The sequence below is a fragment of the Ranitomeya imitator genome, chromosome 2 (assembly GCF_032444005.1).
Source record: "Ranitomeya imitator isolate aRanImi1 chromosome 2, aRanImi1.pri, whole genome shotgun sequence".
Taxonomy (NCBI): domain Eukaryota; kingdom Metazoa; phylum Chordata; class Amphibia; order Anura; family Dendrobatidae; genus Ranitomeya; species Ranitomeya imitator.
In genome coordinates, this window is record NC_091283.1 from 396,934,581 (window position 1) to 396,954,021 (window position 19,441).

Here is a 19,441-nt window from a genome sequence, read left to right on the forward strand (position 1 = left end):
CTCAGGACCAAAACCCTTCCAGTCAACCAAAAACAAAGTTCTCCCTCTAAGTTTTTTCATGGCTAAGATGTCCCTAACCTCAAAGACATCATCCTCGGAAACAGGCGAAGGAGAACAAAGGTTAGAAGAATGAAACTGATTAAAAACTACAGGTTTAAGGAGAGACACATGAAAAGAATTAGAAATACGCAGAGAGGCAGGCAACTTAAGTTTGTAAGAAACGTCATTAATACGAGACAAAACTTCGAATGGACCGATATAGCGAGGACCCAGCTTATGTGAAGGGATTTTGAGACGGATAAATTTAGAAGAAACCCAAACCTTGTCCCCAGGATGGAATATAGGAGAATCAAGACGTCTTTTGTCCGCATGTCTCTTCATCCTAACTTGAGTCAACTCAAGGGCGGACTTGGTCTCCTGCCAGACCCTGGAGAACTCTCTAGACAGAAGATCAGCCGCTGGTACAGTAGAGACAGGAGGAACCGGAAGAGGAAGACCAGGATGTTGACCGTAGACGATAAAAAATGGAGATTTGTTAGTAGCTTCGCTGGGATGGTTATTGTAAGAAAACTCAGCCCATGGCAGTAAGTCAGACCAATCATTCTGATGAGAATTGAAGAAATGGCGGAGATAAGTTACCAAGGTCTGATTAGTACGTTCCACCTGGCCATTGGACTGTGGATGGTAGGCCGAAGAAAAATCAAGCGAAATGTTCATAGATCTGCAGAGGGATCTCCAGAAGCGGGCGGTGAATTGAACACCTCGGTCAGAAACAATATGTAAAGGAAGACCATGAAGACGAAAAATATGGTGAACAAAAATCTTTGCCAATTCGGGAGCAGAAGGTAAACCTGGGAGAGCGATGAAATGAGCCATCTTGGAGAAACGGTCCATGACCACGAAGATGACGGTGGAACCAGAAGAATGAGGCAGATCAGTGATGAAATCCATAGATAAATGTTGCCACGGAGAGGAAGGTACTGGCAAAGGATGTAGAAGCCCAGAAGGTAGTTGCCTGGGAATCTTATTCTTGGCACAGGAAGGACAAGAGGCGACAAAACTTTGGACATCCTTAGACAACGTTGGCCACCAGTAAAAACGAGAGATCAAACGAAAGGTTTTTTTGAAACCAACATGTCCAGCCAGTTTGGAAGCGTGACCCCAAAGTAAGACACGTCTCCTGTTCCCTTCAGCGACAAAGGTCTTACCCGGAGGCAACGAAGTAAGAGAGACTGGAGCAACTGTGATGACTCTGGCAGGATCAATGATGTGTGCAGGCTCGTCCTCCAAATCCACCACCTGGAATGACCTAGACAGAGCGTCGGCTTTGGAGTTTTTATTTCCTGGCAAAAAACGAAGTTCGAAGTCAAACCTGGCGAAAAACAAGGCCCACCTGGCCTGCCGAGGATTAAGTTTTTGCGCAGAACGAATATACACCAGATTCTTGTGATCGCTGTAGATTATAAAACGATGTAAAGCCCCTTCTAAGAGGTACCGCCACTCCTCTAATGCCAACTTGATTGCCAAAAGTTCTTTATCACTGATGGAATAATTTTTTTCCGAGGAGGAGAAGATCTTTGAGAAAAAAACCACAAGGCACAAGACGACCAGAAGAGGATTTCTGCGAGAGCACAGCTCCAGCTCCAATTGCAGAAGCATCTACTTCAAGGATGAAGGGTTTATTGGCCACTGGACGATGAAGAATAGGAGCTGAGGCAAAGGCTTGCTTGATGGACCGGAAAGCCTCTTCGGCCTCAGACGACCACAGATGAGGATTGGCACCCTTCCGAATCATGGAGGAGATTGGAGCTGAAAGAGGGGAAAAGTGAGGTATAAACTGCCGATAGTAGTTAGCAAATCCAAGAAATCACTGAATTGCTTTCACTCCAAGAGGACGCGGCCAGTTGAGCACGGCAGAAACTTTTCCCGGATCCATACACAAACCTGTTGTGAATTCTGTGGCTGAATTCACTCCTGTGGTCACAAGTGGTACTGCAGCTTCTGAGCTTCCTCCCTCAGGTGTTCTGGTGAGCTCGTTAACTGCTTCATTACTTAACTCCGCCTGATGCTGCTATCCTTGCTCCTTGTCAATGTTTCAGTGTTGGATCTGAGCTTCTCCTGATTGTTCCTGTGACCTGCTGCTCTGTATAGCTAAGTGCTTTTTGCTTTTTTGTTGCTTTTTTTCTGTCCAGCTTGTCTTTTGTTTTGCTGGAAGCTCTGAGACGCAAAGGGTGTACCGCCGTGCCGTTAGTTCGGCACGGTGGGTTTTTTTTGCCCCCTTTGCGTGGTTTTGCTTTAGGGTTTTTTGTAGACTGCAAAGTTCGCTTTACTGTCCTCGCTCTGTCCTAGAATATCGGGCCCCACTTTGCTGAATCTATTTCATCCCTACGTTTTGTCTTTTCATCTTACTCACAGTCATTATATGTGGGGGGCTGCCTTTTCCTTTGGGGAATTTCTCTGGGGCAAGTCAGGCCTATTTTTCTATCTTCAGGCAAGCTAGTTTCTTAGGCTGTGCCGAGTTGCCTAGGTAGTTGTTAGGCGCAATCCACAGCCGCTTTTAGTTGTGTTTAGGATAGGATCAGGTGTGCAGTCTACAGAGTTTCCACGTCTCAGAGCTCGTTCTTGTATTTTTGGGTATTTGTCAGATCACTGTGTGCGCTCTGATCGCTAAGCACACTGTGTTTCTGGATTGCCTTCATAACACCTGTCATTAGCAAACATAACAGTACAAGGAGCCAAACTAATGATTCTCAATAGAGGGAAAGAAAAAGTTCTGACATCATTTTTTTTTTTTTTCTGCTCTGTGTTCACTTTTTTTTTCCCCCTAGACATTTGGGTGATTCTGGACACAGGTGTGGACATGGATATTCAGGGTCTGTGCTCTTCAATGGATAATCTCGTTATAAATGTACAAAAAAATTCAAGATACTATTGATCAGAAATCTATGTTAGAACCAAGAATTCCTATTCCTGATTTGTTTTTTGGAGATAGAACTAAGTTTCTAAGTTTCAAAAATAATTGTAAGCTATTTCTGGCCTTGAAACCTCATTCTTCTGGTAATCCTATTCAACAGGTTTTGATTATTATTTCTTTTTTGCGCGGCGACCCTCAAGACTGGGCCTTTTCTCTTGCGCCAGGAGACCCTGCATTGAGTAGTGTCGATGCGTTTTTCCTGGCGCTCGGATTGCTGTACGATGAGCCTAATTCAGTGGATCAGGCTGAGAAAAATTTGCTGGCTTTGTGCCAGGGTCAGGATGATATAGAAGTATATTGTCAGAAATTTAGGAAATGGTCAGTACTCACTCAGTGGAATGAATCTGCGCTGGCAGCTTTGTTCAGAAAGGGTCTCTCTGAGGCTCTTAAGGATGTCATGGTGGGATTTCCTATGCCTGCTGGTTTGAATGAGTCTTTGTCTTTGGCCATTCAGATCGGTCGACGCTTGCGCGAGCGTAAATCTGTGCACCATTTGGCGGTACTGCCTGAGGTTAAACCTGAGCCTATGCAGTGCGATAGGACTATGACTAGAGTTGAACGGCAGGAATACAGACGTCTGAATGGTCTGTGTTTCTACTGTGGTGATTCCACTCATGCTATTTCTGATTGTCCTAAGCGCACTAAGCGGTCCGCTAGGTCTGCCGTCATTGGTACTGTACAGTCCAAATTCCTTCTGTCCATTACCTTGATATGCTCTTTGTCGTCGTTTTCTGTCATGGCGTTTGTGGATTCGGGCGCTGCCCTGAATCTGATGGATTTGGATTATGCTAAACGTTGTGGGTTTTTCTTGGAGCCTTTGCGGTGTCCTATTCCATTGAGAGGAATTGATGCTACACCTTTGGCCAAGAATAAACCTCAATACTGGGCCCAGCTGACCATGTGCATGGCTCCTGCACATCAGGAAGTTATTCGCTTTCTGGTGTTGCATAATCTGCATGATGTGGTCGTGTTGGGGTTGCCATGGCTACAAACCCATAATCCAGTATTGGATTGGAATTCCATGTCGGTATCCAGCTGGGGTTGTCAGGGGGTACATGGTGATGTTCCATTTTTGTCGATTTCGTCATCCACCCCTTCTGAGGTCCCAGAGTTCTTGTCTGATTATCAGGATGTATTTGAAGAGCCCAAGTCCGATGCTCTACCTCCGCATAGGGATTGTGATTGTGCTATCAATTTGATTCCTGGTAGTAAATTCCCTAAAGGTCGATTATTTAATTTATCCGTGCCCGAACACGCCGCTATGCGCAGTTATGTGAAGGAATCCCTGGAGAAGGGACATATTCGCCCATCGTCATCACCACTGGGAGCAGGGTTCTTCTTTGTAGCCAAGAAGGATGGTTCGCTGAGACCGTGTATTGATTACCGCCTTCTTAATAAGATCACTGTTAAATTTCAGTATCCCTTGCCATTGTTATCTGACTTGTTTGCTCGGATTAAGGGGGCTAGTTGGTTCACTAAGATAGATCTTCGTGGTGCGTATAATCTGGTGAGAATCAGGCAAGGAGATGAATGGAAAACTGCATTCAATACGCCCGAGGGTCATTTTGAGTATCTAGTGATGCCGTTCGGACTTGCCAATGCTCCATCTGTGTTTCAGTCTTTTATGCATGACATCTTCCGTGAGTATCTGGATAAATTCCTGATTGTTTACTTGGATGACATTTTGATCTTCTCAGATGATTGGGAGTCTCATGTGAAGCAGGTCAGAATGGTTTTTCAGGTCCTGCGTGCTAACTCTTTGTTTGTGAAGGGATCAAAGTGTCTCTTCGGTGTGCAGAAAGTTTCATTTTTGGGGTTCATCTTTACCCCTTCTACTATCGAGATGGATCCAGTTAAGGTCCAAGCCATCCAGGATTGGATTCAGCCGACATCTCTGAAAAGTCTGCAAAAGTTCCTGGGCTTTGCTAATTTTTATCGTCGCTTCATCTGTAATTTTTCTAGCATTGCCAAACCATTGACCGATTTGACCAAGAAGGGTGCTGATTTGGTTAATTGGTCTTCTGCTGCTGTGGAAGCTTTTCAGGAGTTGAAGCGTCGTTTTTGTTCTGCCCCTGTGTTGTGTCAGCCAGATGTTTCTCTTCCGTTCCAGGTCGAGGTTGATGCTTCTGAGATTGGAGCAGGGGCGGTTTTGTCACAGAGAGGTTCTGATTGCTCAGTGATGAAACCATGTGCTTTCTTTTCCAGGAAGTTTTCGCCCGCTGAGCGTAATTATGATGTGGGCAATCGAGAGTTGCTGGCCATGAAGTGGGCATTCGAGGAGTGGCGTCATTGGCTTGAAGGAGCTAAGCATCGCGTGGTGGTATTGACTGATCATAAGAACTTGACTTATCTCGAGTCTGCCAAGCGCTTGAATCCTAGACAGGCCCGTTGGTCGTTATTTTTTGCCCGCTTCGACTTTGTGATTTCGTACCTTCCGGGCTCTAAAAATGTGAAGGCGGATGCTCTGTCTAGGAGTTTTGTGCCCGACTCTCCGGGTTTATCTGAGCCAGCGGGTATCCTCAAGAAAGGAGTCATTGTGTCTGCCATCTCCCCTGATTTGCGGCGGGTGCTGCAAAAATTTCAGGCGAATAAACCTGATCGTTGTCCAGCAGAGAAACTGTTCGTCCCTGATAGGTGGACTAATAAACTTATCTCTGAACTTCATTGTTCGGTGTTGGCTGGTCATCCTGGAATCTTTGGTACCAGAGAGTTAGTGGCTAGATCCTTCTGGTGGCCATCTCTGTCACGGGATGTACGTACTTTTGTGCAGTCCTGTGGGATTTGTGCTAGGGCTAAGCCCTGCTGTTCTCGTGCCAGTGGGTTGCTTTTGCCCTTGCCGGTCCCAAAGAGGCCTTGGACACATATTTCGATGGATTTCATTTCTGACCTTCCCGTTTCTCAAAAGATGTCAGTCATTTGGGTGGTCTGTGATCGCTTTTCTAAAATGGTCCATCTGGTGCCCTTTGGCTAAATTGCCTTCCTCCTCTGATTTGGTACCTTTGTTCTTTCAGCATGTGGTTCGGTTGCATGGCATTCCTGAGAATATTGTTTCTGACAGAGGTTCCCAGTTTGTTTCAAGGTTTTGGCGAGCCTTTTGTGGTAGGATGGGCATTGACCTATCCTTTTCCTCGGCTTTCCATCCTCAGACTAATGGCCAGACCGAACGAACCAATCAGACCTTGGAAACATATCTGAGATGTTTTGTTTCTGCAGACCAGGATGATTGGGTGTCCTTTTTGCCGTTGGCTGAGTTCGCCCTTAATAATCGGGCCAGCTCGGCTACCTTGGTTTCTCCATTTTTTTGCAATTCTGGGTTCCATCCTCGTTTCTCTTCAGGACAGTTTGAGTCTTCGGACTGTCCTGGTGTGGATTCTGTGGTGGATAGGTTGCAGCAGATCTGGACTCAGGTAGTGGACAATTTGATCTTGTCCCAGGAGAAAGCTCAACTTTTCGCTAATCGCAGACGCCGTGTGGGTCCCCGACTTCGTGTTGGGGATCTGGTTTGGTTATCTTCTCGTCATATTCCTATGAAGGTTTCCTCTCCTAAATTTAAACCTCGTTTTATTGGTCCGTATAGGATTTCTGAGGTTCTCAATCCTGTGTCTTTTCGTTTGACCCTCCCAGACTCCTTTTCCATACATAATGTATTCCATAGGTCGTTGTTGCGGAGATACGTGGCACCTATGGTTCCATCTGTTGAGCCTCCTGCCCCGGTTTTGGTGGAGGGGGAATTGGAGTATATTGTGGAGAAGATTTTGGATTCTCGTGTTTCTAGACGGAAACTCCAGTATCTGGTTAAATGGAAGGGTTATGCTCAGGAAGATAATTCCTGGGTTTTTGCCTCTGATGTTCATGCTTCCGATCTTGTTCGTGCCTTTCATGCGGCTCATCCTGGTCGGCCTGGGGGCTCTGGTGAGGGTTCGGTGACCCCTCCTCAAGGGAGGGGTACTGTTGTGAATTCTGTGGCTGAATTCACTCCTGTGGTCACAAGTGGTACTGCAGCTTCTGAGCTTCCTCCCTCAGGTGTTCTGGTGAGCTCGTTAACTGCTTCATTACTTAACTCCGCCTGATGCTGCTATCCTTGCTCCTTGTCAATGTTTCAGTGTTGGATCTGAGCTTCTCCTGATTGTTCCTGTGACCTGCTGCTCTGTATAGCTAAGTGCTTTTTGCTTTTTTGTTGCTTTTTTTCTGTCCAGCTTGTCTTTTGTTTTGCTGGAAGCTCTGAGACGCAAAGGGTGTACCGCCGTGCCGTTAGTTCGGCACGGTGGGTTTTTTTTGCCCCCTTTGCGTGGTTTTGCTTTAGGGTTTTTTGTAGACTGCAAAGTTCGCTTTACTGTCCTCGCTCTGTCCTAGAATATCGGGCCCCACTTTGCTGAATCTATTTCATCCCTACGTTTTGTCTTTTCATCTTACTCACAGTCATTATATGTGGGGGGCTGCCTTTTCCTTTGGGGAATTTCTCTGGGGCAAGTCAGGCCTATTTTTCTATCTTCAGGCTAGCTAGTTTCTTAGGCTGTGCCGAGTTGCCTAGGTAGTTGTTAGGCGCAATCCACAGCCGCTTTTAGTTGTGTTTAGGATAGGATCAGGTGTGCAGTCTACAGAGTTTCCCCGTCTCAGAGCTCGTTCTTGTATTTTTGGGTATTTGTCAGATCACTGTGTGCGCTCTGATCGCTTAGCACACTGTGTTTCTGGATTGCCTTCATAACACCTGTCATTAGCAAACATAACACAAACCAGCGTCGGAAATGATGAAACCCAAGAAGGGTAGAGATGACTGTTCGAAGACACATTTTTCCAGTTTTGCATACAGCCGATTCTCTCTCAAACGCTGAAGTACTTGCCGTACATCTCTTCTGTGAGTAGACAGATCTGGAGAGAACACAAGGATATCGTCCAAGTACACTACAACACAGGTGTAAAGTAGATCCCGAAAAACATCATTTACGAACTCCTGGAAGACTGCGGGTGCATTGCATAAACCGAAGGGCATAACCAAATATTCATAATGACCATCTCTGGTATTAAACGCAGTCTTCCACTCGTCACCAGAACGGATACGGATCAAATTATAAGCTCCTCTGAGATCCAATTTGGTAAAGATTCGTGCTCCACGCAGACGATCAAAGAGTTCTGGTATGAGAGGAAGTGGGTACTTGTTTTTGATCGTGATGGTGTTGAGACCCCGGTAGTCTATACATGGGCGAAGAGAACCGTCCTTCTTTTTAACGAAGAAGAACCCAGCTCCTGCAGGTGAGGAAGACTTTCGAATGAAGCCTCTGGCCAGATTCTCTTGAATATATTCGGACATGGCTTGCGTCTCGGTAGGAGACAATGGGTAAATACGACCCCTAGGTGGAGTAGAACCAGGAACAAGGTCTATCGGGCAGTCATAAGAACGGTGCGGCGGCAAAATCTCCGCTTCCTTCTTGTTAAAGACGTCCGAGAAAGCGCAATAGGCAGGAGGAATTCCCATGGATTCCGAAGCAGACCAAGAGGAGGACGCAGGCTTGACGGGAAGCAGGCACCTGTTCAGACAAGACTGTCCCCACCGTAGAACATCTCCAGTACGCCAGTCCAGCGTGGGTTCGTGATCTCTCAACCAAGGAAGACCCAAAAGGAAAGAATGAGACAAAGAAGGTAAAACATAAAAGGCCAGTTTCTCACGATGAAGTGCTCCAATCTGAAGTTCGACTTCCTCCGTAACCAAGTTGACGGTCTCCCGCAAAGGCTGACCATCGACAGAAGCTATTTGTCTAGGAGTCTCCAAGGGTCTAACAGGTATCCCAAGCCTGTTAACAACCTCGAGCTGAACAAAGTTCCCAGCCGCTCCTGACTCAACATAAGCCTCCAGAGAAAAGTGATGGGAACCTAAATGAAGAATAACAGACAAAACCAGAGGCGGAGAGGAATCATAACCACCTAGGAAGGCCTCTCTTACCTGTCCTAGGCGGATGCGTTTCCCGACTTCTGAGGACACGCGCGTAAGAGATGAGAGGCACTGCCGCAGTAAAAACAAAGACCTTGTGCGAGTCTCTCTTTGCGGCGTTGCTCAGAAGACTTAAGGCGATCGACCTGCATGGGTTCAGGAGAAGATGAAGAAGCCACCGGGGCTGCTTGAGAAAAGGAAGTCCCTCGAGCAACAGTGGTCTGGCGAAGAGGTCTCCTCTCTCTGGCAAGCTCACGAGTGCGCTCCTGAAAGCGCAGATCAATGCGTATGGCCAAGGAGATAAGATCATCCAAAGAGGTGGGAGTGTCCTGTCCCGCCAACTCATCCTTAATCCGTGAAGACAAACCACGCCAAAACGCTCCAACCAAAGCCTCATTATTCCACCCAAGGTCTGAGGACAGAATCCGGAAACGGATGGCATACTGGGCTACTGAGAGAGTACCCTGGTAAAGGTTAAAGAGGGACTCAGTGGTAGAGACCAGACGACCAGGTTCATCAAAAACCTTACGGAAGATATCCAGGAACGGATTGAGTTGGGAGACCAAAGGATCATCACGCTCCCAGAGGGGATTAACCCATGCCAAAGCCTCACCCTCCAAATGGGATACTATAAAAGCAACCTTAGCTCGGTCGGTAGGATAAAGTAGCGGAGACAATTCAAAATGCAACTGGCATTGATTAAGAAAGCCACGGCACGCTTTAGAATCCCCACCATACCGAGGAGGTCTAGCAAGTCGGGGAGAGGGTTGTGGCGCAGAGACAGGAGTGGAACCAGAGGCCACATTCTGGAGGGAGCGAAGCCGATCATTAATGGAGGCCATAAAATTCAAAATATGGGACCGAGTGTCCCGTTGTTGATCTAGCTCCTGCTGAAGGGCAACCAACTGCGGAGCAATACCAGGATCAGAAGGCTGTAAAGCCGCTAGGCGAGACTCCATATTCTTTAAAAATGACATGATCCTAGTCTGGTTTTCACGCAAAAAGAGTAACTCCTTTTGAGTGGCAGAGACTCCAGCGGGGTCCATGGCCTGATGTTACTGTGACGCTGTAAGAATCTGGCTGCACTCGGATGTCACCCGAGTGCAGTCCGATTAGAGCATGTATATTCAAACGGAGAGTGGACCCACTGGACCGTGATGATGAACCCCTCTCGGACGAGCTGACCAGGTGGACCGCCCCCTATACAGGGAGAGTTAGGGGCAGGCCCGTGAGGGACTATCGCCACGGAAGCTGGAGGGTCGACTGAGAACAGATGGGAACACAGCAGGCACAAAGGGAAAGAGGGAACAGAAAGGAAATACTGAGACAAGGGAGAAGATGGGAACGCTACAGAGGCACGGAGACTGGCAGGACAATATGGAGAGACCGAGGCTGACGGGAGCAAGGAAAAGATATAGGAGCCGGGCAGGTACTGCAGAGGAAAAGGAACTGAAGGAACAAGACAGGAACACAGGAAACAGGCAGGCACTGCAGAGGGCGGAGGAGACCCAAAGTCAGAGAGCTAGGAACGCTCAGAGACCACAGGTGGCCAGAAGCACTTGTAAACACAAATGAACATCAGGCACAGAGAAGCAGCAGGAAGCAGTTTACATAGCAGCATGGGAGCTACTTCCGGGTTACAGTCCTCCAGGATGACAGAGAGGACAGGAAAGAGCGCCAACAGAGGAATCAGATGTGCGCACGCGCAGAGCTGAATGCGGCGCGCGCGCGCACACGGTGAGCTGCAGTGGGAAGAGCCGGCGGCAGCAACGGCATGACACATCAACCTCAACCTGAAAAGGAAGCGACGTATCTGGCTGACGCAACACAGGAGCAGAAGAAAACCGGCGCTTAAGTTCCTGAAAGGCCTCCACAGCCGCAGGAGACCAATCAGTAACATCAGCACCCTTCTTAGTCAAATCCGTCAAAGGCTTAACAACACTAGAAAAATTAGCTATGAAGCGACGATAAAAATTAGCAAAGCCCAAGAACTTCTGTAGACTCTTAAGAGATGTAGGCTGCGTCCAGTCACAAATAGCCTGAACCTTGACGGGATCCATCTCAATAGTAGAAGGGGAAAAAATATACCCCAAAAAAGAAATCTTCTGGACTCCAAAGAGACATTTAGAGCCCTTTACAAACAAAGAATTGGCCCGCAGGACCTGAAACACCTTCCTGACCTGCTGAACATGAGACTCCCAGTCATCAGAAAAAACCAAAACATCATCCAAATACACGATAATAAATTTATCCAGATATTCACGGAAAATATAGTGCATAAAAGATTGGAAGATAGAAGGAGCATTAGAAAGTCCAAAAGGCATCACCAAATACTCGAAATGACCCTCAGGCGTATTAAATGCGGTTTTCCACTCATCACCCTGCCTTATCCGCACAAGATTATACGCACCCCGAAGATCAATCTTAGTGAACCATTTAGCCCCCTTAATGCGAGCGAACAAATCAGTCAACAATGGCAAAGGATACTGATATTTGACTGTAATCTTATTCAAAAGACGATAATCTATGCAAGGCCTCAAGGAACCATCTTTTTTGGCCACGAAAAAAAAACCTGCTCCCAAAGGGGACGAAGATGGACGGATATGTCCCTTTTCCAAGGACTCCTTAACATAATTCCGCATAGCAGTATGCTCTGGCACTGACAGATTGAACAAACGACCTTTAGGGAATTTACTGCCAGGAATCAAATCTATAGCACAATCGCAATCCCTGTGAGGAGGAAGCGAACTGAGCTTAGGCTCCTCAAAAACCTCCCGATAATCAGACAAAAATACCGGAACCTCAGAAGGAGTAGATGAAGCGATAGAAATCGGAGATGCATCATCATGAACCCCCTGACATCCCCAGCTTAACACAGACATTGTTTTCCAGTCCAGGACTGGGTTATGAGTTTGTAACCATGGCAGACCAAGCACTAAGACATCATGTAAATTATACAGTACCAGGAAGCGAATCACCTCCTGATGAACGGGAGTCATACGCATGGTCACTTGTGTCCAGTACTGAGGTTTATTCATAGCCAAAGGTGTAGAGTCAATTCCTTTCAAAGGAATAGGAACTTCCAGAGGTTCCAGACTAAATCCACAGCGATTGGCAAATGACCAATCCATAAGACTCAGGGCAGCGCCTGAATCCACATAGGCATCGACGGAAATGGATGATAATGAACAAATCAGAGTCACAGACAGAATGAACTTAGACTGTAAAGTACCAATGGCAACAGACTTATCAACCTTTTTTGTGCGTTTAGAGCATGCTGATATAACATGAGCTGAATCACAATAAAAACACAATCCATTTTTCCGCCTATAATTTTGCCGTTCACTTCTTGACTGAATTCTATCACATTGCATTATCTCAGGTGCCTGTTCAGAAGACACCGCCAAATGGTGCACAGGTTTGCGCTCCCGTAAACGCCGATCAATCTGAATAGCCATAGTCATGGACTCATTCAGACCTGTAGGCGCCGGGAACCCCACCATAACATCTTTAATGGCCTCAGAAAGGCCATCTCTGAATTTTGCAGCCAGAGCGCACTCATTCCACTGAGTAAGCACTGACCATTTCCGAAATTTCTGACAATATATTTCTGCTTCATCTTGCCCCTGAGAGAGAGCCAATAAAGCTTTTTCAGCCTGAATCTCTAGGTTAGGTTCCTCATAGAGCAAACCCAATGCCAGAAAAAACGCATCCACATTGAGCAACGCAGGATCCCCTGGTGCCAATGCAAATGCCCAATTCTGAGGGTCACCCCGCAGGAAAGATATAACAATCTTGACCTGCTGAGCAGGGTCTCCAGAGGAGCGAGATTTCAAGGAAAGAAACAACTTGCAATTGTTCCTAAAATTCAGAAAACTAGATCTATCTCCAGAAAAAAACTCTGGGATAGGAATTCTAGGTTCAGACATAGGCGTATGTACAACAAAATCTTGTATATTTTGAACCTTAGCAGCAAGATTATTCAGGCTGGAAGCCAAACTCTGGACGTCCATGATAAACAGCTGAGGTCAGAGCCATTCAAAGATTAAGAGGAGGAAAGAAGCAGCCAAGCTGCAATTAATGCTAGGCAGCAAACACTGAGGAGGGGAAAAAAACAAAAACAAAAAAAAAAACAACTTCCTCAGACTACTTTTCCTCCTACTTCAGCCAAAACGATGACCAATTTTTTCAGGCCGGCTATACTGTCATGATCCCAATGGCAGGGGATCACAAAAGGACAAGCACAAAAACAAAACAAACTCTAGGGTGATGGAACCTGAGCTGACCGCGATCCTGAACCTAAACACACAACTAGCAGTAGCCGGGGAACGTGCCTACGATGATTCCTAGACGTCTCGCGCCAGCCGAAGGATTAACTTCCCCTATTAGAAGAAACACAGACCTCACTTGCCTCCAGAGAAACACCCCACAGAAATAGCAGCCCCCCACATGTAATAACGGTGAAATGAGAGGAAAGCACATACGTAGTTATGAAAATAGAATCAGCAAAAATGAGGCCCGCTAAAGCTAGATAGCAGAGGATACAAAAGTGAACTGCGCGGTCAGCGAAAAACCCTTCAAAAAACCATCCTGAAATTACTTGAACTCATGTGCCAACTCATGGAACATGAGGAGTAATTTCAGCCCACTAGAGCAACCAGCAGCAAGGAATCACATATCTGCAAGCTGGACAAAGACAAAAATAAAGCAAAACGTGGAACAGGAAAATCAAAACTTAGCTTGTCCTGAAGATAACAGACGCAGGGAGCAGAGGTAAAAAGACACACTGATTACATTGATAGCCGGCGAGGAAATGACAAAAAAGCCAGGTTAAATAGGAAACTCCCATAACCTGATGGAACAGGTGGACACCAGAGACCGCAGAGAACACAAGTCACCCAGTACCATCAGTAACCACCAGAGGGAGCCCAAAAACAGAACTCACAACAGTAACGCCTGTGCGGATATGCAAGCAAAAGCCGCTGCTCTTCTGCCCGTTGAACAGACCATACCAGCTATGGTGACCACACGCTCTCAGCGTAAACAGTTACAAGAAACACTGACTCTACAGGAACCTGATGATCTATGCCAGACTGAGGTTTTCTGCCGGACCCCACAAGACCGCTTAATGACGATGCAGAGAATGTCTCCAAAGGAAGAAGTGAAGCAGTGGAAAGCTGATGGAGTGGAGCACGTATGGACAATGGTCGCTGGAAAAAGGACCAACTTGTGTGTCTCCCTAAGCGGATGTACCCTGCTATTGCCACGTGGGCGCATGGGCCCACATATCGAGGTATCTGTCAGATCTGCAATCCCGGTCAACTTCAACGTGTACCCCCGAAGTATCTTGCTAAGCCCGACTATCCTTTCCAAAGGCTCCAGGTGGACCACATCACGTTGCCTAAGTCTGGAAGGTATGAATATTGTCTGGTGGTTGTCGATATGTTCTCCAGTTGGCCAGAAGTATTCCCCGTTACCAACGTGACTGCAAAGACCACAGCAAAGAAACCGGTGATGGAAGTTATATGCAGATATGGTGTTCCAGAAGTTGTTGAAAGTGAGCAGGGCCCGGACTTTTCTTCTCATGTGTGTCAGGAGGTTCTGACAATGCTTGGATCCACTGTAGCCCTCCATACTCCGTACCATCCACAATCTAGTGGGAAAGTTAAGAGGCTGAACGGTACACTGAAGGGACAATTGACCAAAATGATGCAGGAGACTACGGCTCCATGGCCAGGGCTCTTACACGTTCGTACTACCCCTATTGCAAAACATGGCCTGTCCCCATATGAGATATTGTTTGGCGCTAGGTCCTCAGTTGCAAATTTTCAGTCTTAGTAGTTGTCAGAAGCAACTGACTGTGCTGTTCAATATGTTATTCAGCTTAGTAAAAATGTTGCTAACACCCATGTTTTAGTTTCTTTTTCCTTTCCAGATTCAGCAGAAACCGATATTGGTCACAATTTGAAGCCTGGTGGTTTTATGGTCGTGAAAAGCTATGTCAGTAAAACTCGAAGGAAAGAGCACCTGGATCTACGCTTCCCACTGCAAAAGAGACCGAACCAGCGCTTAGTCACAGTGGTGATCGAAGGAAAATGTTGCTGTTGTTTTTGGTCCTGAGGCTGGGGGCCATCTTCGCCCCTACCTCCCCGGCCCCTATTGTAAATAAGAATTCCGGTGCCACTATTCTCTGGGTAAACCTAACGGCCCTGGTAAATATCTGGTGATTTGATTTCTGCAATGTAGTCAAGTGCCCCGAGACTCAGCGGGTGGTAGAGGGAATTATCCAGTATTATATATGTGTTACCAGAGATAACAATTGTGCTGGGAAGATATTTTCATAATGTGTTTAATAGTGGACACTATGGGAATTTAGGCCATATACAGCTCCAGGATATTAGCTTCAGACCAACCAAGGCTCCCGTTACCAGTACAGCTAAAACAGGCCCAGGTGAACGTTTGCAAAATATAGTTAACGAAGTAATCCCCATTCCAGGTCTCAGTTGGCAAGAAGTTTTCTCCATAGAAACACAAACAGCCCCAAGGACAAATTTATGGTTAGAATGGGTAAGATACAATGTAAGAGTCCAGAATATCTCTGTAGGATGTATTGCTTGTGCTGCAGCGAATACACATCTATACATACATGCATTGTTTTTTTCCTGATGACAATACCACTGCCTGTGTTATGAATCTGTTGAAGGGTCTAAAGCCCACTGATTGCTCAGATTATGTCCCACTAATTCATGAAGCACCTAAACTAAAGGTCCCAGGAGGAATAACTGTATTAGCTGATAATTATACCTGCTATAATTCCCACGACACTACAGGTACATCAGTAGGGGTCTTCGAGACAGGTTTCTGCAAAGAGAACAGTTCCCTAGATACTGACTTGCTAGCTAATCATACACAGGATATGTACGATATTTATTGGTCATGTGGAGATGGTAAGCTGCATCCTAGGTTGCCTAATGCCTGGATAGGTCAATGTACCCTTGTTAAACTAGCTGTGCAGTTCAAGATTTTACCTTGGGATCCAGAGACACCTGATGAATATACCAGAAAGAGGAGAAGTCTCGATCAGCTCCACATGAGTTATGAAGAAGATCTATTGGTAAATGTCGATGGCATTGGAGTGCCAAGGGGGGTGCCTGACCAATTTAAAGCCCAGAACCAGATCTATGCTGGCTTTGCTTCTTTAATCCACAAGTGCAGATTAATAAAAATGTTGATTGGATCAATTATACATATTACAGTGAACAAAGGTTTGTCAATTTTATCTGTGATACCTTCCAAGGTATAGTTGAGGAGTTAGGCCCTAACACTAGAATGACCCTCCAAAACCGACTAGCCCTTGATATGATCTTAGCTGAAAAAAAGGAGGAGTCTGTGGGATGGTGGGAGAGGAATGTTGTACCTATATCCCTCAGAACTCTGGGGTAAATGGAAAGACCATGATAGCCCTTAAAAAGATAAATGGGTTAGCAGCAGAATTAAAAACTAATGCAGGAGTAGACACATCTTTCTTTTCCGGTTGGTTGGGTGGGCTCAAAGGATTCCTCCAACAAGCTTGTCTGGTACTGATTGCCCTTCTTGTAGTTGGATCGATAATCCTCTGTTGTGTTATTCCCCTGTATAAAAAGGTTATCACTGAGGCAACTCCGACTGGCACCTTCCTCAACCAAGAAGTAGACCCACTAGAGTACGATGGCACTGATCCAGGGGAGATCCCTAAGTATGTCCCCCTCAAGAAGATAGACAAAACCCCTTACTCTCAGATGATGCAAAGAGAGTTAGTTTAGGGACAGCGGGAGAACTCCATGTGAAGCTAGTGAGGGGTTCAGCTGCCTGGAGGCCTCTCACAAGGGGAGAGCTTCTGAGGTGTCTGGATGAAGAAATCCACCTCCCCTTTCCCCATCACATTGACAGTCTCGAAGGATCATTTTTTTTTTTAGGGAAAAACTTAGTGTTTAGGGGGGATTGTCAAGGTAAAAATATACGTCTTTATACACTTTTGTACTTTTATATATTCTTATGCTGTGAAACAATAAGTTTTTCCCCTTCGCTTGCTAATGCAAATTTAACTGTATTTAAGATGGCTGCCAGTATTCACCTTTGCCCCACTTTCAGGCTGAAGAAACAAGTTTCACATTCCAGAAGGACAAGTATCATTTCTCTGGAAATGATACTTAAAGCGATGTGGACAAGATGTGGACAAAGGAAGATTCATCAGATGATGTCAGAGCCAATCAGAAGGACTGAATACTAGATACATTGCTTAACCCCCGCCTAACCCCGCCCTCTGCACACCTTCCCCCAATGGACCATGTAATATTGTGTTTTAGGAAATAAAGTTCAGTTGCTGTGAGGTTACCACTACGTGTGGAAGCATAAGCAGACATTGAGTTTGAACTAGCATTGTGTCTGACTCATTCTTCACTCCGGTACCACTGCTTTTAATCTGATTTGGAATGACTGGTGGATGAAGGGTATTGTCGTGACGACCCCGACAGTAATACCTTGTTAAGACGTTTATACACCCCTGCAGGGAAGCCATCTACTCCTGAGCTTTACCACCCGGCATAGAAAACAGAGCATTTTCTAGTTCCTACAGTGACAGGGGACCATCCAGAGCTCTCCTCAAATCATCAGACAATGTGGGCAACCTGGCCATTTCTACAAAATTTGAAATTTCTCCTTGCAGAGGTCAAACCTTTGAAGAGTATAGTGTCTCATAAAATGAAACCAGAACCTCCAGAATCTCTCCCGTAGACTCTGCCCAGTCTTTGCGCTGCAGTAACAAGAGATAGTAAGTGCCCTACTCATTCATCTTCCTTAAAAAAGGTGATTCCCTGAAAGGCTCTGTTCCTCTCAGCTTTTTGCAATAAAGTCCGTGTAGCCAGGGACTGGGCTGTTTTAAGCCTACTTTGATCCTCAGGTGTAGGATCATCTGTAACGTTAACTTCAGCCTGTCTGAGTTCTTGAAATACTCCCTGATCTGCTGTTTTAGTTTTCATTTTGCTTCTAGTTATTTCTCTAATAAATATCCCTCTCGGGTAGGCTTTCATAGACACCCAGATCGTTGGACTACATGCTGTTCCAGTATTAATTTGGAAAAACTCTTTGAGGTCTACGGCCACTTTTTCTACATTTATGATTTGTAGCCAGAATTGATTTAATTTCCAGAGTCTAGGGGAGTTTGTGCCCAATTTGAGTGAAACCTGAAGAGTACTGTGATCTGAGATAACTCTAGGCAAGTATTGAATATCTCCCACCAGGCGATCTATAGCCATATTCTCCAGCACCAAATCTATACGTGACAAGGAGTTATGTGTTGTTGAATAACACGAGTATTGATAGGTATCAGGAAATTTATTTCTCCATAAATCTACCAGCGCAACCTTTTTAATGAAGGAACCAAAAGGTGTTATGTTCCCTTCTTTTCTAATGGAGTCACATTTCCTTTTATGCCAATGGGAGTGCATAATGTTGTTAACATACCCGATAATCAAGAGCAGAGTCCCTTGATTAGACGCAGATAAAGCTAATATTTTTTGCGTAACTTTACCAGAATATGGAGGTGGGATGTAGACGGAAACGTTGGATATTACGGAATCAAAAATCTTACCAGTTAAATATACAAATCGTCCTTCTGCATCTACAGTATATCTACTTTAATTAGGTTAAAAGCGTGTACCATTATAGAGACTTCCATAGAATATGAAGACAAGATGGAGTGGTAACTCACCTGCATCCATCTCCTCCTCATAGTACAAAGCCTTTCTTTTGTGAGGTGTGTTTCTTGCAAACATATTATAGAGGGATTTTGTGATTGAATATATTGAAGGATCGCTGCTCATTTTGTCCCATCTGAAAGACCCGACATTCCAGCTTATAATCTCAATTGTTCCAGACATTATTGCTAGGATCATATATTGTACTTAGGATCTTGTTGTGAATGCCATTACATTGTGCCTTTACTATATGACAATACTTCAAGGACTCATCCTTTGATTACCCCCCAAAACATAACAAGTAACCTTCTCTCCCCCTTTCCATCCCTCCCTCACCTCAAACAGTGGTGTATTGTTTTCCTCTCTTGCCCAGAGAGTAGTCGAGAATATTCCTAGTGCAGTTAGCATGAAAGCAGACATTTACACAGTTAGAACTCAGGTAAACTTCCTGCCATTAAATCTATCTCTGCATGCTTCAGTATATGGTACCACACCAACCTAAATCAAGAAGGAGGGAAAAGAAAAAACATTATAATAACTTCAAGTCTGGTAGCTACCCCATCAGAAATATCTACTGTATGAAGTCGTAAGCATGAACTCGCAGCACTGCTACCTCTTCTTCCACCACTCTCAACTACTCAGCAGCTTCAGGTGGCATCATAACTATTTGTCTTTCATGTTGATCTAGCCACTTCATAGCCTCTTCCGGACCTGAAAAAAATGGGTTTCTTTTGGAGCAACCAATCGAAGACGAGCCAGACACATCATGGAATACGAAAATCCCAAGTTCCTTAGGCGTCTTTTAAC